General features: G+C 36.0%; 1 pseudogene; it reads right to left on the reverse strand.

Moving 5' to 3' along the window:
• Positions 1–645: 645 nt before the first annotated feature.
• LOC118356126 lies at positions 646–26,946 on the reverse strand (annotated as a pseudogene).

Below are 26,946 nucleotides of genomic sequence, written 5' to 3' on the forward strand. Positions count from 1 at the left end.
CAGCATGGATATAAAATTTACACTCCTACTAGCAGAGTGGGAGAGTTCCAGTTTCTCCATATGCTGTCAGCACTCGGTATCTTCTTTGTTTTAGCCATTTTGATGCTGTGCAGTGAAAGGTGCTTCTTTATTTTTATTGTTAATTTTTTAATTTATTTCTTTCTGGGAGGGAGACCACTGAACAGATGCCCAGAGTGGGCAGGGCAGGAAGCCTAGGGCCAGTTCCTGAAAATGTCACCCTTAGCAAACATGGGCCACGTCACCCAGAAAGAATGTATGAAGTGGGTACGGAGCTGGGCACTTGTGCAGCAGGGGTGTGTGATACAGGAAGGTGATGAAATCCATGCAGTTAAGCAGGTAACTAAGGGAGGCATGCTGAGGTCAGAGGTGCAGGAGGCACCACAAGAAGTAGGTGGGGTTATGGAAGACACTCCCACCTGAATGTTAAAACCTTAGTGATGCCTCTCAGCTCCTCCTGCTCCTTCATCCAGACACCTTGCACCTGCTGTGACTCTGTGTCCTGGAAGGTCTGTCTGTGCTCTAGCAGTCCAGTAAGCACTGCTGCTGAGTCCATGAATATAGGCTCCATTCTGCATCAATGATGTGGGTCTCCCACTCCAGGCTGGAGATGACAGTGGCCTGGCATCAGCTGTTCAGCAGCAGCCGATCGGCCAGCTCCCTGTAGAGGTGGTCTCTGAAGGAGAACACACAAGGGTTGCCATAAACCAGGTGTAGGGAGCCCAACAGTTCCCACCCCCCAATAGATCTTGGCCTTTTTTCACTGGTGGGAGAATTTCTCATTGAATTTTCTGAAAGCTTGTAACTGTCAGTGAAAAATTTATGCTTGTCCACCTGGGCAATGATCTCCTTGAAGAGTTGACACCATTTGAGACCTACCATGTGTCACATCACCTTGTCCATGAAGCGGAAGGAAGTGTTGGTAAAGAGGGCCACCTGTTTCCCATGGGCCACCAGGCTGCTCAAGGTGGCAAAGATTTCCTCCTCTCTCAGGAGGAACTTCTCCATGTCTCGCTGGATCCACTGGTATATGAGACCCTTTGTGGCACATCTCAACCAACATGTATCACATCCTTGTAGAGGCCCACTTGGACAAACTCCATGTCATGGGCCAGATAGTGGTCCACCAGGCAGGAGAGCAATGCTATCTCTGGCAACAGGAAGATGTCCGTGAACTACTGGATGGAGGGACTTTTGCTCTAGAAGCCACCGATCTGCTGCAGTGGAGTGTGCTCAATGCTCCCATATAGATCAGTCACTTCCATTCCTGCTCAATTAGAGGCCCCTGTAAGTAATCCCCAGTTGCACATAATGGAAGGCCTCTGTCTTTATCTGGAGGCCCCTATGAATGTCTTGGAGTATGCAGATAGCAAGTTGGAGTAGTAGTCATCCCTTTGAATCCCCCTTGGGTATTTGTGCTCAAGCAGGATGTCATGGTGTGGCACTGAACATCCCCCATTGTAGTGTATCTGTGTGCTATGCCAGCATATAGTCAGAGTTGAAGCTATACATCTCAGCATCACTCAGGCTCATCTTGTTATTGGTGTAGATGCCTGCTGGTTTCAGGAGACTGAAGACCTGGGGGGTTAGGAGTGGGAGGGGGGTGCAAAAGGTTATGCATCAGTCTCTGTATGTCCTGGTAAAGAACCTACAAGTTTGTGTCAAGCTTGATGCTGCTGGCAGGCACAGAGCATGGCCTGCCCAGACAGAGGTCTCTGGAGTGAGGAGGCTGCAGCCATGGCTGAAGGCAAGGAGAAGGCAGCTGGAGGCCCTCTATGGCCTCTACACAGCAGATAGTGTCAGCAAGTGCCAAAACCCCACACCCAGCATGCCTGCTGAGAGCCAAATGGGCTGCCTCTTGGGTGGGTGGATAGGCCAGTCCACCTCTCTAGCTGCGAGTATAACTCTGCATTTGAAATAAGTGATGCGGGTAAACATCCTTCCTTATATTTATTAACCATTTGGTTATGATCTTTATCAAAGTGATTTTTCTTTTGACCCTTTTTTTTTAGATTTATAGAGGTTTATATGAGTTTTCTTTGGTAAAATGTACTGCAAGTATTTTTCTCCACTTGATGTCTTGCTTTTTTTTTTATTGCTGTATTTTAGTGAAATGAAATACTTAATTTTTAATGTAACTCTCATTTATTTTCCTTATGGGTAGACTTTCTGTCCTGTTTAGGAAATCATTACTTATTCCTGAAGTCATAGATTTTTTTTAAATGATTTTATTTATTTATTTGACAGAGAGAGACACAGCAAGAGAGGGAACACAAGCAGGGGGAGTGAGAGAGGGAGAAGCAGGCCTCCCGCAGAGCAGGGAACCCGATGCGGGGCTCGATCCCAGGACCCTGGGATCATGACCTGAGCCGAAGGCAGACGCTTAACGACTGAGCCACCCAGGCGCCCCTGAAGTCATAAATTTACTCTTCTATGTTCTCCTCAATTAGCTGTATGTTTTTCAATAAGTGATTTTTTTTCAAGAGAAGAAACAACTTGATAATAATAAAAGGATTATTATCACTAAAATCTGATATATGCAATTAATTTCCTTCATAAATTAAAAAAATCACTTGGTAATCTTTAGTAATGAAGAAATGTTGACAGAAAATTGCAAATACAGGGGATAATCACTGGGGATAAAATAAATTATTTAATGAAGTATGCTTCTACATTGAGAGTACTTTGGGGAAAATAAGTTGTATACCTTACTGTATTTCTGATTAATCAAAGATTTAAAGATCATCGTAAAATACTAGAAGGATTTTATGGTAGACTTTACAATGAAGTAGGGATCACTATATCAAAAACTAATGTATGGTGACTAACATAACATAATAAAATAAAAATTAGAAAAAAATAGACTATATAATTTTTAAATATGTGAATAAATCTTACAAATCTGCAATACTTTTCATTTTCACATTGTTTAAAGAAAATCAGGAAATGGATTTGCAAAAAATGTACAGAAAAGACTCCTACATTATAAAAGCTCACTAGTCAATTTGAAAAACAAAGATCTCCATTTCGAGTAAATAGAATGGGGCATATATGTTCAAGGATTACAATATGTACTTCACAGGAAGAAAAAAACAAACGGCCCAAACTACATGAACATATGTACCACTTGACATACAATGAAAGACCTTCATACTGATTCAAGGAAATACTCTGTGTGTGTGTGTGCGTGTGCGTGTGTGCGCGCGCACGCGTGCATGCACTCATGCATGCACAGGCGTGCATGACCCTGCATGTGTGTGAATGCTGAAACTACTAAGAAATGGTTTTCTATACTATGGACAGAAATTTAAACATACCTAGAGTGCCCTTTGTCAATAACTATCAAAACTGAAAACACATACCTTTAACCCAACAATTCCATCTTCAGTAGATTATTCTATGATCATACTTCCATGGGAAGTTATAAAAAACAATTTTGAAGGCAGCATTCTTTGCAGTAGAAAAATATGTACTTAATGGAATAATACATTCATATATTTATTTTTATACCAGGAAATAGACCCAAGACAGTTTAAGTCGTTACAGGAAAAAATTGCATAACTATGTTTATTTGATTGACTTTGTATCAAAAATACAATTGTTCACGAAACATTTTTGGACACATATACAAGAAACCAGTAACGAGGATATTTTTGGAGGCTGGTGGTGTTTGGAATCTCTTACTTTTCATTTAAAATTTTTATGTGTTTTGGCATTTTTATATAAGCGTATATTTTTATAATGAAAAAGAAAGGAATGATTTCTCTGAATTTTAAAAATTGAATCCTTCTACACTAAATGTGCTTAGTTACTATGCTGTTTTTGTAACTGAGTTGTATAAAAATTACAATGTTTTCTTTTAAAAAATGTGGAATTGCCAAAGCTAAGCACACAATATCTGATGCCATAGAGTTGGCGAAAAAAGAAAAAGTAGTGAATTAAGAACTAGAAAACAAACAATACTACTTCTGAATCTATTTGATTTCAATTCCATGCTTTATCATCTACAATTGCCATGTCAATGATGTCACTGATCTCTTTTCATTTTCTTTTTCCATTCAGTTTTATTAAGACCATTTTCCTGTATATTGTATTTATCTACTGTATTAAATGGAAGTATAATAAAGCATTTTATTTTATTTTTATAACCATTCTTATCTGATCTCAACTATCTGTAGGCAATTGTACCAAGAAATAGCAGGGCTAAATTCATACCCTGAGTTACATATTCATGAGTCTTTTTGTTCTACTCTCTGTGTTCAGTAAGACCTGAAATTGTCTTCAAAATTATTCTTACTTAGAGGTGTTTTCTTGGACAAGTTTTCCCAATTTTTCTGACCTTGGAGCCATCTACTGGTCAGCAAGGTTTCCCCTGATCCCAAAGCCCAGAATAGTGCCCATCTGTCAAGACACCTCTAGTTTGCTGTTACACTACCATAATAAGAGCAACTACTTAATGGTAATCCCTGGGTGCTTCCAGCCAGTCTTGATAGCATTGCTGTCACAGGACAGGTCCTGTTTGTTTTTTTTTTAATTGTTGTGATTTTGACTTTTAGATTTCACATATAAGTAAAATCATAAGGCATTTGTCTTTCTCTGACTTCCTTCAGTTAGCATAATGCCCTCATCCATATTGTTGCAAATGATAGGATTTCCTACATTTTTTTAATGGCTAAATAATACCCCAGTTGTGTGTGTGTGTGTGTGTGTGTGTGTGTGTGTGTGTGTGTGTGTGTGTGTGTGTGTGTGTGTGTGTGTGTCACATTCTCTTAATCCATTCAACCATTCAATGGAACCTTAGGTTGTTTCCCTGTCTTGGCTATTGTAAATAATTCTGCGATGAACATGGAGATGCAGAAATCATTTCACCTTAGTGTTTTTATTTCCTTTGGATAAATATCTAGAAGTAGAATTGTTGGATCATATGGCAGTTCAATTTTGAGGTTTTTTGAAGAACCTTATTTCTGTTTTCCCTTGTGGCTGCACCAATTTACATTCCCACCAACAGTGCAAAAAGATTCCTTTTTCTCCACATCCTCACCAACAGTTGATCTTTCTTGTCTTTTTGATAATAGCCATTCTAACACGTGTGAGGTGATACCTCATTGTGGTTTTGTTTTTTTTTTTTTTCCCCTGATGATTAGTGATGTTGAGCATCTCTTCATGTACCTTTTGACCATCTGTATGTCTTCTTTGGGAAAAATGTCCATTCAGATGTTCTTTTTTATTAGATTGTTTGGTTTTTATTCTATGAGTTCTTTATGTATTTGGATATTCTTTATTGGGTATATAATCTGCAAATATTTTCTCCCATTTGGTAAGTTGTCTTTTTATTTTGTTGATGGTTTTCTTTGTTGTGCAGAAGGTTTTTAGTTTGTCCCACTTTTTAAATTTTTGATTGTGATGTCTTTGCTTTTTGCTGTCAAATCCAAAAAAATCATCTTCAATATTCCCAAGATTACTTTGGCTACTTGGGGGGTGAGGAATCTTCTTTGTTTCATTACAAATTTTAGTATTCTTTGTTCTATTTCTATGAAAAAATACCATTGGAATTATGATAAGGATTGCATTGAATCTATAAATTGTTTTAGGTAGTATAACAATAATAATAATTCTAATCTATGAGCTCAGAATATCTTTCCATTTATTTGTGTCATCTTCAGTTCCTTCAATCAGTGTCTTACGGTTTTCTGTGTATGGGCCTTTTACCTCCTTAGCTAAATTGAATCCTAGGTACTTGGTTCTTTCTCTTGTAATTGTAAATGAGATTTTTTTCCCTCAATTTTGCTTTCTCATAGTTTGTCATTGGTCTATAAAAATGCAACTGATTTTTATATATTGATTTTTGTGTCCTGCAACTTCATTAAATTCATTTATTCTAACAGTTTTTTGGTGGAATCCTTAGAGTTTTCCCCATATAATATCATGTCATCTACAAATAGAGAAAGTTTTACTTCTTCCTTTCTGATTTGGATTCATTTATTTCTTTTTCTGGCCTAATTGCTCTGGCTAAGACTTCCACTACTATGTTAAATAGAAGTGGTGAGAATGGACATCCTTGTCTTACTTCTTTTTTTTTTTTTAAGATTTTATTTATTTATTTGACGGAGAGACAGCACAAGCAGAGAGAGTGGCAGGCAGAAGGAGAGGGAGAAGCAGGCTCCCTGCAGAGCAAGGGAAAGCCCAATGTGGGACTTGATCCCAGGACACCAGGATCATGACCTGAGGTGAAGGCAGTCCCTCAACCAACTGAGCCACCCAGGCACCCCCTTGTCTTGTTTCTAATCTTAGAAGAAAACCTTTAAGGTTTTCACTACAGAGTATGACATTAGATGTAAGACCAATATGCTTTTTATTATGTTAAGTAGTTCCCTCTATACCTACTTTTTGATAGATGTCCATTTATTATAAATGGACATCTAATTTTATTAAATGATTTTACTGCTATTGAGATGGTCATATGATTTTTTTATTTCATTGTTCATTTTGTTTCATTTTGTTGGTTTTGATCCTTCATTTTGTTAGTGTGATGTATCACATGGATTAATTTGGAAATGTTGAACCTTCCTTGCATGCCTGGAATAAATCCCACTTGATCTTTTAGTGTATGGTTGAAATGAATTTACTCATATTTTGTTGAAGATTTTGCATCTATTGTCATTGGGAGCATTGGCCCATAATTTTGTTTTCTTGTGGCATCCTTGTCTGGTTTTCATCTCAAGGTAATGCTGACCTTGTAAAACAAGTTAAAAAGTGTTTCCTCCTCTTCTGTTTTTCAGTAGAGTTTGAGAAGTAGTGGTATTAATTCTTCCTAAAATGTTTGGTACATTTCACCAGTGAAGCCATCTGGTTCTGGACTTTTGTGTGGTGGGAGGAAAAATAGTAAAAGTATTTTTTTTTTGTCTTTTTTGTTTTGTTTTTTAGTTAATTTTCTTCAGAGCGCTGAGACACAAGTCACTAAAGATTAGCTGGACAAATATATTTTGTCTTCATGCCTTTATCAGTCTTTTAATACTTTCATTTTCAATAGTTTTTCTGTTTTCTTGAATTATGATATATCCCAGTAGGCTTTGTAGACTGTCCATAGATAAGCTCCTGGAAGAGGCCAATACACACATCTAGACATGCAGAATCTTAGTAGTAAAGAGATTATGATAAAAGAGAGAGTCACACATCTTCACTGTCCTCAACTTATATACATACATAAAAGTGTAATATACTTACATTTATACATAAAATATTGTTCTGACTTTCTAACGAGTAAAAGAAAAATAAACTATTCAGGGCTATATGAAAATGCCCCCCAAAATTCCTAGCAGGTTTTGTAACACCCCAGATTCTCACTTTTCTCATAATAATAACTGCCCTCGTCTACGTCTCACAAAGTTCTTTCAAAGTTCAAAGGAAATAGCAAACATAAATGTCATTGTTTACCATAGGGGGGAAACATAAAATATAGAAAAATCATAGCACTGAAGTTATGTTCCCACAGTTCATTCTGACAGCCCAAACCAAGATATGCAAATCATTGTTCACTTAGATTGGCTTTACACCTCTATTTAAAACATATTACATCATGACAAAAGGCTGGAACCTGAGCATTAAGTTTTTAATCAAGAAAGTAAGGATCAAGAGCAAAAATGTATTCTATGCCAGTTTTTCCATTGAGTAGGTGACACTAAGCCAATCATGTTTTTGGTAAGATCGCTTTTGAGCATATGTTAAGGCATTATTTTGCACTCTTGGTAATTAACTCCTCTGAACCACAGATTGTTTCTCAGTATAGTGAAAGAAAAGAGTTAGTCTGATCCAGTAGTGTGCTGTCTACTAAGTTCTAAACTCTTTGATAAGAAATAGGCAATTGGGAGAACATACACTTAAACAGAGCCAACTCTATAGGGAACACTTATATTTAGAAGGTACTGGAAAAATAAGCATACAATATTAATGGCATTCCAAAGATAATATTTTTTTACTGAGAACTATATTTTAGAAGTTTACATGACTTCTTACAAAATAGGGAAATTCATGCATCCCACGTCTCCAATTCCTGACTTTAATAATATAATAGGAGATAATAGAACATCTGACTGCCTAAATTTCCTTGGAGAATATAAAAAGAGCCTTCGCTTTTCAGAGATAATCAGTCTGTAAACCACTACCATACCACTAAGCTAAAGCACGCAGACTATTCCATTTGGCAACTATTTTATTGTATCTTCTTTGATTTTTTTTTTTTAAGCAGTTTGTAGAGATTGGGTGTAAATTATGACAAACTTTGTATGGATCTATTCCTGCAAGGCTGTGTCATCATCTTGGTTAAATTCTTTGTTATGCCTCCCTCTAAAGTAGTGGTTATCTTTGAAGACTTAAAATTGTGCTCTGGCTTCACAAGATATATGTCCTTCGAAACTATCATGTAAATGACTAAAGAAATCCTATTCTGAGATACAGCAGGGTTATTATGTACCACATGGACTATTTCAAGGAATGGCTGATATCATTCTTGAAATAGATTGTTCACAGAGGAAATATGCAGATTTTATATTAATGCTTTCTGTTACTGTTTCACCCTGGGACTTAACAAGATCCATGTGTTTAGTGAGATCTATAAGAAGAAACACGCTCACACTAGTGCATGCCTTCAGGGAATGGAGCCTTGTCCAAGATTAATTTGTTAAGACAGGAGCACCCACTTGCCACCAATTTAAAGAATCAGGGTGAGTGAAAAGAATGAATGGGAAATTCAGGGTATTTGTCACAGCTAAACAGCATTGACTTGTGGTAAGAATACTTTCCATTTGCAGGGAATCTATTATTTTCCAAAATATTTTGTAAATGCTATTTCATCTAATTCCCAACACAAATTTTTATAGGTAATTAGAGAATGTCCAACAATAATAATCATAAAACAAAAACAACTAGTGGTAGTGGGTTGTTTTTTTTTTTTGCACCAGTCTCTTTGTGCTTTATAAATAATCATTTATCTATTTTTCACTAATACTCTGTGAGTTAAGTCCTATTTATAGGTCTATTTCACAGCTCAAGAGAATGCAGCAAAGAAAGATCAAATAATTTGTCCAAGGAAACAAAGCTAGGAAATGGTCAAGCCAGGCACTCTGTTGATGTCAGATCAATGACAGTCCAACTAGGCTAGAGTTCTTTAGTTCTTTTGACAAAATAAATTTGTTTCATTGAATAAATCTTTTTAAGATTAAAAAGACATTTAAGAGACCTTGAGCTGCTAATGAGAGTGAGAATAAACAAACATTATTTTGGCTTAGTTGTGTTTTTTTCATCTCTAGTGATGATCACTTTAATCACATTTATTTGACTGCCCATGAATGTTTGGATAGTAATCCAAAACACTTGACAGAGATTCAAGACTGTACCATGCTATAGTGTAGAATATTAGAAAGGAGCTGAATAGATGGGGACTACATTTTCCATCATATCCATCTCCAGGCATAGTACTGGTTCTCAAAAATAAAATGTGACCCAAGGTGTTTTAGAAGAAGTTGGGCTTTTTCTCTACCACCTCTTCTCTCCTCTGCCTACTTGGAAGTGATAACCAGGGCATTCTTGAAAACCTTTTGAGATTAGAGAGGGAAGTGTCAGCCAACCTGGAATATCCATTTTGATTTTCATGGGTGGTCTGTCGTGTCTTAGGATTATTACTCTGGGTATTATTTATTTAACAGGTTCTTTAACCTAACTTATACAATGCCTATTGATTTGGTTATAATTTTAAAAACCAAAAAATAAACTCACAAACCTAAGTTGGAAAAATTATATATTATTACAATTATATATTATTACAAAAATTATATATATTTTATATGTGTGGCAGTGTGGTGGAAGTGGGTTTGTATTTTCTTAACTTTCTGGGACATTGGGGCTTTTCCTCATTTTCCCACCATCTCAACCATGCAATTAAAGAGAACTTCTAGAGTAAACAAAATCAGTAGATCTTTAAAGTGACTTCTAAAAAAGAAAATGAGAATGATAATTTCAAATTAGCATGTAAAAAGGAAAAAATCAAGTAGCAAAACAAGTATAAAGCAAGCAGAAAAAAACAATTATCCAATAAAAAATTAGACAACAGAAAAAATACTAGAAAAATATTTAGGTAATCTCAGAAAATTTAAATCTCTAGAAAGAAGTTTTGTATTTAGCACTAGAGCTGCCTGGATATCCAGAGAAAGATTCCCAATAAGGAATACATTAAACGTTTGAGGAAATGTTAACTATGGAGGATTCTTGACAAATGGTAGTAGTGACAATGCTTTAATCTTTTTCAGTTCTCATATTTGAAAAAAAAAAAAAAACAGTAAAATTATCTAGCAAAAACAAAAACTCATGGAAAGTATTTACAACATAACTAGGTGCAAGTTACCCCTGTGAATCCCAAAATACAAGTAGGTTGAATTAAAAAAGAAAAAAAGCGAACAAAAAAACCCACCAAACCTGCATGGCATCCACCTATGTGAGGCTGAAAGCAAAGGGAAGCTGCAAGGCATCTGACCCACCCAAGAGCAGTAGAAATTGCTGTGAGTCAACCTGAGAACATTAGCTGCCATGGGGAGGAGGTCTGCCGAGTGAAATTGTGGATGAGTACATTGGATCCACCATAAGCACTAAAGTCTTTAAGAGCTCTGCAAGCTGACTACCCTGAAGAGAAACTGCTGAGAGTAATAAAAATTAAGCAAGATAAGAACAGAGAGGAAAGAAGAAAATGTCCAGATAAAAGTAGGTAAAGGTTAAGAGACCCAGTAAATCTCAGAAAGCATGCTAGTATTTTTTTTTCTCACTCAAAAAAATAACAAAATGCAGCACTAAATTCAAAAAGTTTCAGAACCATGTCTCCTTTTAAAAGTTCAGAAAACTATTTTGCATAATGACAAGCAACATAATTATCAAGGTCAAATTCCATACATATGTATTATAAGAAAAAAAGATAATATGGTAGAGAATAACATCCCTATCGAAAATAAAAATTTTAGGATAAGTTAAAAGCCAATTGAAAACGATAGTAGATATAAAATAACATAAATGAGAATTAGAATAAACGTAATTGAAGTGATATTACTCAGGAAAGAATTAAAAGAAAAAAATGACAGCATAATTTTAAAAACAAGTAAATAAAGTAGAAAATGCCTTTTTTAAAATTTGAACTTTAAAATTTGACTATTTTAAAAAGCAAAAATAAAAAGTTTCAATGAAAAGTGTTGGTTACCGAAGCCAAGCAAAGAAAATCAAAATACACATGATATGACTTTCTAAAGAAGAAACCCAAAGCATGGAAAAATAACATACACAAAAACAAACTATAACTTAAGAAAATTTCCCTGAAGTTAAAATAGTGTAAATTCATACTAAAGAAGATCCAGAGTGACTAACCCCAAGACATATTTTATTAAAATCATTACACTTGAAAAGATTTTTAAAAGCAAAAGCTCAATTGGGTATCAAGACAAATCTTAAATTATCATTACATTTTCAACAGTAAGGTTATTTTTGTACAAAAATAATGGAGTAATATATTAATACATTCAAGAAAATAACAAAAATATTTGAGTCAACATAAAATCCACCAAAACTGACTTTCTAGTATAAAGGCATGAACAAATTTGTATCAACATGGAAGAACTCGGGGATTATTTTTTTCTGGAGCCTTCCAGAGAAATCTACAGAACAATCTTCAGATAACCAAATGTCTCTAAAGGCATTGACACAAGGAGGGTGGTGAAAGTTAAGCATGTAGTTACTCACAGAATTAAAATTGAGCAAGGCTTAAACATGAAGGAGAACAGTAAACAATGATTGCATGACCAGACATTGTAGATATAATACAACTATTGAAACTGTGAGAAATTGGGAAAACACATGCAAAAAGTTAAACTGTTCTCAGTGATTACTTATGTGATGGAAGAATTAATGTCATTTTTCTGGGAATATGTGTATAATGTGGGATAAAACTCTATTATCTTGTGTGCCCTAGAAAACTTGGATTCTAGTTACAAAAGAAGGAAGATAGGAATGTAATGTAGAAGATCTATAAAAAGTCTGGTAGTCCTAAATTTGAATGGAAGTGGTATCAATAAGACTTCATGAAGCCTTAGATCTCTTTAAAGTGTCTGTCTAGGGCACCTGGGTGGCTCATTTGGTTAAGCATCTGCCTTCAGCTCAGGTCATGATCAGGAGTCCTGGCATGGAGCCCTACATCAGGTCCCTACTCACTGGGGAGCCTGATTCTCCCTCTCCCTTTGCCTGCCACTACCCCCCTGCTTCTTCTAAGTCAAATAAAAAAATAAATCTTAAAAAAAAAAGTATCATCAACTTAGCTTCTTTACTTAGTTCACGGTAAAGGTGTAAGAAGAAGGGCCAACTGAGTATTAATAAGAGTATTAAGAGTTTTTATTTCCCAAATTGGGGTCTTCATTATTTTTCCTACTATGGGAAATGAGTATCTCTTAGAGAAATGGCTGACTCTAATTCTGAAGCAGAAAATGTCCAAGTTAAGCATGGAACATGGTGTCACACAGGATTGTAACAAAGATATCAAAGATTTTTAGGGTCACATCAAAAGGACCAGGAACTAATTTGAAGTGAATGTTCATGCTAAAAGTAGAAAAATTTGAGTTTTGGAAGTGATAATAATTACAACTGGTAGAAATGAATCATACATGTTGTTGTACTTACTCTTTTTTTAATTTTTTTATGGTGTACTTTTAAGTAAATGACATTCAGTTTTTCAAATATTCTTGAAATTTTGTTCATTCTGGAGCAATAATGTCATGGAATTTGAATCTTAACTTTTGTTGAAATTTATAATACTAAAGGAAAGATAGATATTTTAAGCTTGAAAATGAAATTGAGAAATAATGTGGGAAGAGATACTAAAATAACTTCATGATTGCTGCAAGACTCTCCCAAATGACTACATTTTGGGTTGTAGGTAGTTTTCATCAAGTTTTTTTTTAATGCCATATTTTTGGTGATGTTCCTGATACTCTGCAAAAAGAGTTGATCTTTTCTAACATCTTAAAACAGTATGTTTCTCCTCTGATTTCATTAAATTAATGTATGTACATAATTTATATGTATTCCTAGGAAATCAGTTGAGAAAATATCCATGACTTCTTAGGTCCATATCCTTGGTCTAGTATCCTATAAATCACAAAGAAGAAGAAAAAAGTTTAAAAAGACAAATAATCTAGATTTCAATTGTATCAATAATTTAAATACTTTGAAATTTGATCAGCTTAATTTCATAGGTTTTTAAGGAATAATGTGGAAAGCCAGAGATGACTAGTAGTGATATTCCTATTGTTTTGAACTAAGAATGAGAAGTGATTTATATAATTGTGTAAATTATGTAAAACAATTATCAGAAGAACAAAGTGACACAAGCAAACTTACATCAAAAAAAAAAAAAATCCTGAATAATTTACTAAACATGGAAGGGTATTGTGAGACAGGTAGAGAATTAAATCTGGAAAGTTGTACACAAAACAAAGGGGCACAAAAGGTGCATGTTGTGACTAAGCAAGGAGTTTTAAAAATGTTTAAGGACATCTTGTTAATTGATGAAAGGGATGAGCTAAAACTATTTTTGGCACCAAGAAGCAGCTTGGACCTTGTTTGCTTCTGCTCTGTCCTCTTTGGGAAGAAGCATTTGCCTATTCTCCTTGGATCTCACTCATGGTAGTTAAGCCATAGCATAAAGAGTATGGGTAGGTAGAAAAGGGCAGGATTGGAGGGCTAACCCTTGGTTACACTAAGATTCAGAAGTTGGGTGCACATACCCCTTCAGATCACTACATTTGTATCTTTGGGGTAAATACCCAGTAGTGCAATTGCTGGATCGTATGGTAGCTCTATTTTCAACTTTTTGAGGAACCTCCATACTGCTCTCCAGAGTGGCTGCACCAGCTTGCATTCCCACCAACAGTGTAGGAGGGTTCCCCTTTCTCCACATCCCCGCCAACATCTGTCGTTTCCTGACTTGTTAATTCTAGCCATTCTGACTGGTGTGAGGTGGTATCTCATTGAGGTTTTGATTTGGATTTCCCTGATGCTGAGCGATGTTGAGCACTTTTTCATATGTCTGTTGGCCATTTGGATGTCTTCTTTGGAAAAATGTCTGTTCGTGTCTTCTGCCCATTTCTTGATTGGATCATTTGTTCTTTGGGTGTTGAGTTTAAGAACTTCTTTATAGATTTTGGATACTAGCCCTTTATCTGAGATGTCATTTGCAAATATCTTCTCCTACTCTGTCAGTTGTCTTTTGGTTTTGTTGATTTTTTTTTTTTTTTTTGCTGTGCAAAAGCTTCTTGTCTTGATGAAGTCCCAGTAGTTCATTTTTGCCCTTGTTTCCCTTGCCTTTGGCAATGTTTCTAGGAAGAAGTTGCTGCAGCTGAAGTCGAAGAGGTTGCTGCCTGTGTTCTCCTTTAGGATTTTGATGGACTCCTGTCTCACGTTTAGTTCTTTCAACCATTTTGAGTCTATTTTTGTGTGTGGTGTAAGGAAATGGTCCAGTTTCATTCTTCTGCGTGTGGCTGTCCAATTTTCCCAACTCCATTTGTTGAAGAGACTGTCTTTTTTCCTTTGGACATTCTTTCCTGCTTTGTCAAAGACGAGTTGACCATAGAGTTGAGGGTACATTTCTGGGCTCTCTATTCTGTTCCATTGATCTATGTGTCTGTTTTTGTGCCAGTACCATACTGTCTTGATGATGACAGCTTTGTAATAGAGCTGGAACTCCGGAATTGTGATGCCGCCAGCTTTGCTTTTCTTTTTCAACATTCCTCTGGCTATTCGGGGTCTTTTCTGGTTCCATACAAATTTTAGGATTATTTGTTCCATTTCTTTGAAAAAAGTGGATGGTATTTTGTTGGGAATTACACTGAATGTGTAGATTGCCCTAGGTAGCATTGACATCTTCACAGTATTTGTTCCTCCAATCCATGAGCATGGAACGTTTTTCCATTTCTTTGTGTCTTCCTCAATTCCTTTCATGAGTATTTTATAGTTTTCTGAGTACAGATTCTTTGCCTCTTTGGTTAGATTTATTCCTAGGAATCTTACGATTTGGGGTGCAATTGTGAATGGGATCGACTCCTTAATTTCTCTTTCTTCTGTCTTGTTGTTGGTGTATAGGAATGCCACTGATTTCTGTGCATTGATTTTATATCCTGTCACTTTACTGAATTCCTGTATGAGTTCTAGCAGTTTTGGGGTGGAGTCGTTTGGGTTTTCCACATATAGTATCATATCTTCTGTAAAGAGTGAGAGTTTGATTTCTTCTTTGCCAATTTGGATGCCTCTGATTTCTTTTTGTTGTCTGATTGCTGTGGCCAGGACTTCTAATACTATGTTGAATAGCACTGGTGATAGTGGACATCATTGCCATGTTCCTGACCTCAGGGGGAAAGCTCTCAGTTTTTCCCCATTGAGAATGATATTCACTATGGGTTTTTCATAGAAGGCTTTTATGAATTGAGGTATGTACCCTCTATGCCTATACTCTGAAGAGTTTTGATCAAGAAAGGATGCTGTACTTTGTCAAATGCTTTTTCTGCATCTATTGAGAGGATCATATGGTTCTTGTTCTTTCTTTTATTAATGTATCACACTGATTGATTTGCAGATGTTGAACCAACCTTGCAGCTCAGGGATAAATCCCACTTGGTCGTGGTGAATAATCCTTTTGATAGACGGATTCTTTTGGCTAGTATGTTGGTGAGAATTTTTGCATCCATGTTTATCAAGGATTCTCCTTTTTGATGGGCTCTTTGTCTGGTTTTGGGATCAAGGTAATGCTGGCTTCAAAAAACAAGTTTGGAAGTTTTCCTTCCATTTCTATTTTTTGGAACAGTTTCAGAATAATAGGTATTAATTCTTCTTTAAATGTTTGGTAGAATTCCCCTGGGAAGCCATCTGGCCCTGAGCTTTGGTTTGTTGGGAGATTTTTGATGACTGCTTCAATTTCCTTAGTGGGTTGCGGGCCTGTTCAGGTTTTCTGTTTCTTCCTTGTTCACTTTTGGTGGTTGATACATCTCTAGGAATGCATCCATTTCTTCCAGATTATCTAATTTGCTGGCATATTGTTGCTCATAATATGTTCTTAAAATTGTTTGTATTTCTTTGGTGTTGGTTGTGATCTCTCCTCTTTCATTCATGATTTTGTTGATTTGGGTCCTTTCTCTTGTCTTTTTGATAAGTCTGACCAGGGGTTTATCAATCTTGTTAATTCTTTCAAAGAACCAGCTCCTAGTTTCGTTGATGTTCTACTGTTCTTTTGGTTTCTATTTCATAGATTTCTGTTCTGATCTTTATTATTTCTCTTCTCCTGCTGGGTTTAGGCTTTATTTGCTGTTCTTTTTCCAGCTCCTTTAGGTGTAGGGTTAGGTTGTGTATTTGAGACCTTTCTTGTTTCTTGAGAAAAGCTTCCATTGCTATATACTTTCCTCTTAGTACTGCCTGTGTTGCATCCCAAAGATTTTGAACAGTTGTTTTCATTTTCATTGGGTTCCATGAATTTTTTTAATTCTACTTTAATTTCCTGGCTGATCCATTCATTCTTTAGTAGGATGCTCTTTAGCTAACTCCATGTATTTGAGTTCTTTCCAACTTTCCTCTTATGATTGAATACTAGTTCGAGAACATCGTGGTCTGAAAATATGCAGGGAATGATCCCAATCTTTTGGTACCAGTTGAGGCCTGATTTGTGACCTAGGATGTGATCAATTCTGGAGAATGTTCCATGGGTACTAGAGAAGAATGTTTATTCTGTTGCTTTGGGATGGAATGTTCTGAATATGTCTGTAAAGTCCATTTGGTCCAGTGTGTCATTTAAAGTCTTTATTTCCTTGTTGATCTTTTGCTTAGATGATCTGTCCATTTCTGTCAGGGGGGTGTTAAAGTCCCCCACTATTATTGTATTGTTATCAATGTGTTTCTTTGCTTTTGGTATTAATGGCTTATATAATTGACTGCTCCCCTGTTAGGGGCATAGATATTTACAATTGTTAGATCTTCTTGTTGGATAGACCCTTTAAGTAGGATATAGTGTCCTTCCTCATCTCTTATTACAGTCTTTGTTTTAAAATCTAGTTTGTCTGATATAAGGATTGCCACCCCAGCTTTCTTTTGGTGTCCATTAGCATGGTAAATTGTTTTCCACCCCCTCACTTTCAATCTGGGGGTGTCTTTGGTTCTAAAATGAGTCTCTTGCAGACAGCATAGGAGAATAGATGAATGAGAGCAAAATGCTAACAGGGTAACAGTGCCCCCCAAAAAATATACACTGATCAAATCAGAAGAGGCCTGAAACCAGGGGAAAAGAAAGGGAAAGAGAGAAAAAAGAGGAAAAAAAAGAAAAAAATAGCAAACAAACAAACAAAAAAAACAGAATATGATCAAATATGATCAGGCTGGTGCATAGATCAGTGCTACACTCTAGATTTTGGGCATATTTTGGTCTGTTAGAAGAAAGTGCCTCCTAAAGTTTTAAAGAAAGAAAAACCTGTATATGTAGAAAAATAAGGGTAAATACAATGAAGGGATGGAATATAACTGTAAAGATGAAAATATAAAAATTTTATAAAAGGAATTAATAAGACAGGAAGTTGGTTGAAAAAAGAAAGAAGAGGATTTAAAAAGGGGGGGAGAGAATGTGATCAGGCAGGAGACTAGAACCAAGCCATACACCTGAGATTTAGGGTATATTTTGGTCTGTTAGAAGCAACTGTATCCCAAAATTTTAAAGAGAGAACAACTTATATATATATATACCAAAAATAAGGTTAACTACTCTGAAGAGAAGAATATGACTCTAAAAATGAAAAATAGAAAATATATTTTTAAAAAAGGGATTTATAAGATGTTGGTTGAAAAAGGGAAAAAGAAAAATTCAAAAAAAAAGTTTAAAAAAATTTACTTTGAAAGACTAAAGAACCTGATAAAAAAGCCATGAATTCTATGTGCAGTATTCCCCTAACGCTGGAGTTCTGCCGTTCTCATTGATCGGTAAACTTGGTCTTGGCTTGCTGGCTGTTCTTGCTGATCTTCTGGGGGAGGGGCCTGTTGCTGTGGTTCCCAAATGTCTTTGCGGAGGCGGAATTGCCCCGCCCTTGCGGTCTGGACTCAGTAATCTGCCCCGGTTTGCTCTTGGGAGCTTTTGTTCCCTGCAAGCTTTCCATACACTTTTGGAGGACAAGAGTTTAAATGGTGGCCTCCCAATCTCTGCCTCAGAGGAGCCGAGACCTCGGGGCCCCAATCCTCAGTGCGCCCCCAGAGAAAAACAGTCAATCACTCCCCATCTCCCATCTCCAACCACGCTCTGTGCTCAACCGGCCTGTGACCAAGTGTTTCTATCTCTGATGCACGTCCCTGTGTGGAGTCTCCAAATGCAGCAGATCCCCGCAGTGCGCTCCCACGCCGCTCCTCCCAGGGGAGGAAGGGGAGTCTCCCCAGCTCTGCCGCTTGTCGGGTCCCTGCTGGAGGAGCAGTGGCCCCACTGTGCCACAGATCACGGTTTATGGCAACCCTGAGCTGAGAGCCTGTGCCTTGGCTCCGTCTCAGCAGCTGGCTTCCCTGCTCTGATACCTGGGAGCTCTGCCACACTCAGGCACCCCCAGTCTTTCTGTGACCCTGAGGGTCCCACCCCCCCCAACCCCTGCTTAGCCACTGGAGCAACGTCCCTCGGTGGAGCCAACTTCTAAAAGTTCCGATTTTGTGCTCCGCGGCTCTATCAGTTGCCAGTAGCGGCCGACTGAGGCCTCCTCCCCCGCCGTCTATCCTCCCGAATATCACCCCAGATTCACTTCTCTGCACATCCTACCCTCCAGAAACTGGTCGCTTTTCTGTTTAGAGAGTTGCTGCTATTCTTTTCTTTGATCTCCTGATGAGTTTGTAGGTGTTCAGAATGGTTTGATCCCTATCTAGCTGAATTCCTGGGACCAGATGAAATTTAGGTCTCCTACTCCTCTGCCATTTTGCTCCAGTTACCAGTGCTGTGCTCATTTAAGAACCATCCATGTTGTTGTAAAACGACTTTTCATATAGCCCATTGAGGAGGCAGAGTTGTGAATGGCTGACAATACATAAGGAGCACAATTCACATCCATAATAGTTTTTAGTTTATACCGTTTTGACTCCTACACTTGTCCCATTTTAGTATGTTGTCCTTTGAGAGTGGCAATAAAATAAATAAGCCATCCATTTTATAGATGAAAAATAGGACATTTAGAAAACTTAAGGGACTTGTCATAGCTCATGTGTCTGGTTTCTGCAGAGATGAACTCAGTATCAAATCCTATGACTCTGAATCTTTTATATGTAAGTTAAATCTTCATGCATTTGTGCACTGCTTGTATGTAGTTCAAGAAAAACTCTCCATTCCCCATAATTTTATGAAGGAAGTGAGTTCTAAACCATTTAAATGGTCGGAAAGACAACAGATAGGATTATTTTATAGAGAAGCAATTATCTACTAAAAATAATAGTTATCTCAATATATATATTTCAAATACATCTATTTGTAATCTTTAAATGAAAGAAACTATTAAAATAAGAAAAAAAGCAGTAAAACGTGGTGAAAGAATAAGCAGGAAGGAATCCTAATTGATGATATAAGTCAATTTTAAATAATAGGGAAAGGGAAGAAAAACATTAAAATTGAAGGTTGGAGGAATCTTTTTAAGAAAAGGAATTTCTTATATTTACATCAACATAGGGCCATACTACATAATGTGAATCCATTTTATTCAATAGATCATTTATTAAGACATTTATATCCTGTTGTTTAATCAGTTTGTCAAAAGTTAAAATTGGGCATTCAGTCAATTCCTATTTGTAATTAATAATATAGTATATTTGAGGAGTAGAGGTTCAATCATTATACCTCAATAAATGGAGCTTAGGTTTTAGGGTTTCTATGGCAGTGAAAGACATCATTATCTCAAGGGAGAGTCAAAATAGGACACATAATGTAAACAGCCTTTGCAGAGGTGGGATCCATTACTTATTAGCAATAGGACATCTAGTTTGATGGTTTGCCATTACAAAAAGTAGTCTGTGTTCTGCACATTTAGCCTAATTTCCTAATGATCTTATTCTCCACCATACCTCAGCCACCACTGCCAAGTTAAAAACTTAGACTTTGGCATTCCAATAACTATTAATTCTCTAAAAGTATAGTTTCACTCTCCCAATTTCCTGATTTTCAGTAGCAATCTCAATTCAGCACAGAATTAATCAAATTTTATTGTTTCCTACTTTTCTTACATTATCAACTTACTCTTTGGATTTCATCAGCCCTTATTTACAACTTCACCTCTCTTAATCAGTCTAACCTAATGATACTTCCTTAGGATAATCTCAACCCTGGTTGAATTCATTTCTCTAGTTCATGGTTTCTCTATATAGCTAAACATGTTTTAGAATCATATCACCATTCTTATTTTTTTAAAGATTTTTTAATTTATTTTTTGACAGAGAGAGACAGCCAGAGAGGGAACACAAGCAGGGGGAGTGGGAGAGGGAGAAGCAGGCTTCCCGCCGAGCAGAGCGCCCGATGCGGGGCTCGATCTCAGGACCCTGGGATCATGACCTGAGCCGAAGGCAGACACTTAATAACTGAGCCACCCAGGCGCCCTCATCATTCTTATTTTAAATACAGGATTATTGTTTCTGGTAACATTGATAGCAGACTACATTTTTAGGCCAGTACTGATACCAAAATAGCTTAATATGTGGGATGAACATACGAAAAACAAAACATTTTCTTAGAAGTAGGAATATCTATGAAGATAGCAAGAATTTCAAGGCAAAAAGTAATTTGAAGAAGTTGTTTTTGCTCTGAACGTATTTGCCAATCATGATGAAATACAGCTGAAAAACTGAGCTGTGGTTGTGAAGGCTCAAATAGCCAAGGGGACATGCGGGCTATACCCTTGAAGACAATAACAGATTACAGCTGTCCATTCAGAAAAAGTTGTAGTCCTAGTTTGAGCACAAAAACAAAACAAAGCAAAGTTAAATCTTTTCTCCAAGAGATTTTGAACCCCTGGTCAGATAGCACATTGATTTTAGCTCAAACTTGCTTGTTTGAGTGGTCAAAGAATCTTCAAGCCTGGATTCATTTAAACTCTTCTTATTTGGTAGTACCTCAGGTGTTTGGTGAAAGCAAATGAAAATGCAAATAATCTCTGGAAAAGACACCTATTTTAAACATTAGTACGCACCTAGAAGCCATTGTGAAAAGTCATCACAGAGCACCAGGCAAAGAAAACCAAGCACACAGCAAAAAGTTAAGACTGAACCTGAGCAAAAATGTTAAAGAGAAGGAGTTAATACAAAAAAAAAAAAAAAAAAAGATACTGAAGTTATTAGACCGGATGCTAAAATATATACATATTTAATATTTTTAAAGAAATGAAAGGGAAATTTCTCCAGAGAATCAGAAACTATAAAATCACAATGCAGATCTAAAAAAGAACTAAATTTTGGGTCGCCTGGGTGGCTCAGTCATTGGGTGTCTGCCTTCGGCTCAGGTCATGATTCCAGGGTCCTGGGATCGAGCCCCCATTGGGCTCTCTGCTCAGCGGGAAACCTGCTTCTCCCTCTCCCTCTCCCACTCCGCCTGATTGCGTTCCCTCTCTGTGTCTTTCTCTGTCAAATAAATAAATAAAATCTTAAAAAAAATACAAAAAACTAAATTTTAATTATATATAATTATTATTCACAGATACAGTGTAGTGATACTGCTAATAACCAGAACAATTAAAAAATCTTATACAGAAGTTACCAAGAAATCTATCTTACAGGAAGTAAAGTTAACCTTAACAACTTCTCACAAGGAAATGTGGGATCAGAGAATAGTAACATGCTCTTTAATGTCCTAAAAGGAAATAACTTCAACAAATGAAAATGAAATAGTTTGAGAACACATAAATGAGAGTCTGGGACCAGCAGACATTTACTAGACAAAGTTCCAATGAATGTATTTGAGGTAAGAGATGGTAAAAAGCAAAAAAAAAGTGATAATTATAGAATGTATGTTTATGTAAATAAACATAAACTACATATAACAACATCTAGTGGAGGTTTTAGAAAGGCAAGTGAATTGAAAATATAAAACAACAATGACAAATGGTTTGAAAAGAGTTTAAATGCAGCTGGTATGTCCTAAGGTTTTTGTTTGAGGAAGTGGAGGTGGTAATTTTAGATTGGTAATTATGTGTGTCGTATTTTTTATTGAGTGAAGAAAAAGTTGGAATATGAGTAAGACTTCAAACAGGTGAAGAAAAAAATACTCAGCATGAAAGAAAAAAAAGCAAAACATGGAATGGACAAGAACAATAGTAAGCATAAAATAAAAGGAAAGATTTAAATCTAAATATATCAAAAACTTCAGTACATGAAGGTAGACTAAAGCCTTCAGTTAAAACAAAAGAAAAAATACACAGTTTAGATTAAAAACTCCAAATATGCAACATTCAAAAAAGACACATGGTACACAGTAGGGAACAGGTTGATAGTAAAACTTGGAAGGGTATACCAACCAAACACCAACCAAAAGAAATATAGTGTAGTTCTGTTTTTTGAGATAAAGGATGTCACATCATTGAAAATAAAAACCTAGTTTAAAGGATGTCACGTCATTGAAAATTAAAACCTAGTTTACCAGTAAAGTCTATCAATTTTGCATTAGTATAAATTCCAGTGGACTTAAGTCATGGAGAGCAACTTCTTTCATAATGGTACAAATAAGTCTGAAAGTAACAATAAACAAAATTAGGAAAAGCTTTCTATTGGAAATTAAGGAATATACAAATTATCATTGGCTGTGGAAAAATCAGAATAAAATTTAAAAATACTTTGAATAAACAATAAAGAAACAGTACATTCTGACAGTTCTGTGATGTAGTTATAATACTTAACAGTGAAAAATGCCTTCGGTCCTACATGGACAACTGACATATGGCAGAGATGGCATGGTATATCAGCCAGAAAAGAAGGGTCTTTTCAAAAAAATATGCTGAAAAAATTGGGTATACTTATATAAGAATATGGTATCAAATGATTTCCTAACAATATATAAAAAATTAGTTACAGATGAATTCCAGAACAAACTATGGAAAACAAAACTATAAAGTTTAACAAAATATTACACTAAGTAGATAATAGATATAAGAACTGTGTAACCACATAAATAATCAGAAGATTGCAAAAAAAAAATTGGTAGATTGCAAAAAAAGTTTGTAGAATAAATTACACATTCTTCAGGTTGTCAAAGTTTCAATGTCTGACAATGTTGTTAATAACATGGAGCAGCAACTTACATGGTTCTATTTATATGGAATGTTCAGAAAAAGTGCATCTGTAGCGATAGAAACAGAAGTTGTTGCCTGAGACTGGAAGTGGGAATGGAGAAGAACAGCATTGGCCATGACAGATATTCTTAGGGTGAAGGAAATGTTTTAAAATTGTGTAATGGTGATAGTACATATCACCATATTGATGATAGGTACTGCTAAACTCTATAAATTTACTGAAAATGTTTAATTTGTTTATACTTGAAAACAAGGGTATTTTGTGTTATATAAATTAAACTTCAATAAAACTTAAATTTTTTTAAAGATTTATTTATTTGAGAGAGAGTAGAGTAGGGGGGTGCAGAGGGAGAGAAACTTCAAGTAGATTCCCTGCTGAGTGCGAAGCCCAACAGGGGGCTTGATCTTACCACCCATGAGATCATGACCTGAGCTGAACCCAAGAGTCAGACATTTAACTGACTGAGCTACCCTGGCACCTCAGCTGTTAAAAATGTTTTAAAAATAATGTGTAGCAACATACACTGACACACAATTCTGACAAGAATGTGAATCAGAATAACCATGAAAAATAGGTGTAATCTACTAGACATGATAATATCAATATACCTATGACCCAGCATTGCCAGTCATCGGATATACTGAAAATTATTTTGCCCAGTTGCAAGAGTGTATCTGAATAAAAAGTGTCAAAGGACTAAGTTTGTAACTGCTTTACTAAAAACATCCAAGTTATTTAGCAAACATCAATGTAAAAAAATCCAGCTCAAGTCAAGAGTATACAATTGATATAAAGCTTTATTCCATACTTATATGGTTCAAGGACATGCAAAATAAAATTGTTTTTTAGCGACATATATATCTTATTTGGGTGCACATATGTGGGAAGCCTATAAATCTACACAAAATCAACACCAACTATAGAGGGAACGTGCATGGTTCAAAGACATGCAAAATAACATTATACCTTTTGGCAACATACATATCTTGTTTGGATAAACATAGGTGGTAAGCATATCATTGAACAAAATCAATAGCAATGATAGAGGGGAAAGAGCAATGTGGATAACTGACATATTGTCAATGTGTTATTTCTTGAGCTATATACATTTCTTGAGTTATGTACATTTTACATTTTTATTAAATTGTGCATATAACTATGCTTTTTAATAAATTAGGCATGTACGGCTCATGCATTTTTCTGTATTTGCTCTTTTTCAGAATAAAAAGAACAAGTAGACAAATACTTAGAAAATATGGATGATATTTAGACATGGCAGAAACTAGCTTTCAAAACTTTTGATAATATATGTATTTAATACTATTATTTATAAGCATATATATACATATATATGATCGCTAATATATATATATATATGTTATTAGGTCCTAGACTACCAATACCATTGTTTTTAATTAATGTGCTAGAAATGCTAGGTAATTCAATAAGTTAAAAAAAAAAAAAGGCATCAAGGATTGGAAAAGACCAAAAATGTTATTTTTCACAAATGTGATTTTCTATATAGAAATTTTAGAGAACTACCACCAAATTATTTTAATTAAAATTCAGTACTACTCCATGGTCAATTAGTCTTTGACAAAGCAGGAAAGAATCGCCAATGGAAAAAAGACAGTCTCTTCAACAAATGGTGTTGGGAAAATTGGACAGCCACATGCCAAAGAATGAAACTGGACCATTTCCTTACACCACACACAAAAACAGGCTCAAAATGGTTGAAAGACCTAAATGTGAGACAGGAGTCCATCAAAATCCTAAAGGAGAACACAGGCAGCAACCTCTTCGACCTCAGCCGCAGCAACTTCGGGCTAGACACATCTCCAAAGGCCAGGGAAACAAAGGCAAAAATGATCTCTTTGGGTTTCATCAAGATAAAAAGCTTTTGCACAGCAAAGGAAGCAGTCAACAAAACCAAAAGATGACCTACAGAATGAGAGAAGATTTTTGCAAATGTCTTATCAGATAAAGGGTTAGTATCTAAAATCTATAAAGAATTTATCAAACTCAACACCCAAAGAACAAATAATCCAATCAAGAAATGGGCAGAAGACATGAACAGACTTTTCTCCAAAGAAGACTTACAAATGGCCAACAGACACACACACAAAATGCCCAACATCACTTGGCATCGGGGAAATACAAATCAAAACCACAATGAGATACCACCCCACACCAGTCAGAATTGGCTAAAATTAACAAGTCAGGAAACAACAAATGTTGGCGAGGATGTGGAAAAAGGGAAACCTTATTACCCTGCTGGTGGGAATGCAAGTTGGTGCAGCCACTCTGGAAAAGAGTATGGAGTTTCCTCAAAAAGTTAAAAATAGACCTATCTGACGACCCAGCAATTGCACTACTATGTATACACCCCAAAGATACAAATGTAGTAATCCAAAGGGGCACCTGCACCCCAATATTTATAGCAGCAATGTCCCCAATAGTCAAACTATGGAAAAAGCTGAGATGCCCATTGACAGAAGAATGGATAAAGAAGAAGTGTATATATATATATATATATATATATATATATATATATATATATATATATATATATAAAAATGGAATATTACTCAGCCATCAAAAAAATGAAATTTTGCCATTTGCAAGGACGTGGATAGAACTAGAGGGTATTATGCTAAGCAAAATAAGTCAATCAGAGAAAAATAATTTTCATATGATTTCACTCATTTGTGGAATTTAAGAAACAAAACAGAGGAGCATAGAGGAAAGGAGGGAAAAATAAAACAAGACATAATCAGAGAGTGTACTGTAAGAGGCATTTAACCATAGGAAACAAACTGAGGGCTGCTGGAGGGGAGGGGAGGGCGGGGGGGGGAATGGGGCAACAGAGTGATGGACATTAAGGAGAGCACATGATGTAATGAGCACTGGGTGTTACATACAACTGATGAATCACTGAACTCTACCTCTGAAACTAATAACACTATGTTAACTGAATTTAAATAAAAAATTAGTACTGTTGATGCACTTCATTCATTCAAAAGAAAAAAGTCATGTCTGTAAACTGCAAACATAAAGAAAATGTAATTTTTGAAACATAATTATATTACAAATATCTATCTTATAGGAAATATGACAAAATATGCATATCTATTGTAGGGTACATACTATGCACCAATCGTTAGGATAAATATTAGAAGTTTAAAGAAAAAGAAGGCAACTGTGTCCATTCCTCATGGAGTATTTTGTGTTAGAAACAGAGAATTGATTAGCGAATTAACAATGTTAGGGTTGATAAAGCAAAGTTTGCAGCAAGTAGAGTAGTCACAGCTCTATTTGTTTCACTGGCAGAATTATAATAGCACCTCTTTTTAACCCTCAATTATGTCCAAGTTTGGAAGATAAATTACATAGTCATCCTACCTATAGGAGCATTAGGCATATATAGGGGCTGCCCTAACCTGAACTTGAAGGTATGAGGAAAGATGTTACTGATGAAGTGGATAAGGTTGGCTCAATAAGCAAGAGCCAAACCCGCACCGCTGGAGGAGCTTGTAGGCTGTTTAAGGAGGATGAAGAGGCTATAAAGAGACCACATATGTTCAT

The sequence above is a fragment of the Zalophus californianus genome, chromosome 12, assembly GCF_009762305.2.
Source record: "Zalophus californianus isolate mZalCal1 chromosome 12, mZalCal1.pri.v2, whole genome shotgun sequence".
In the NCBI taxonomy this organism is placed as follows: Eukaryota; Metazoa; Chordata; class Mammalia; order Carnivora; family Otariidae; genus Zalophus; species Zalophus californianus.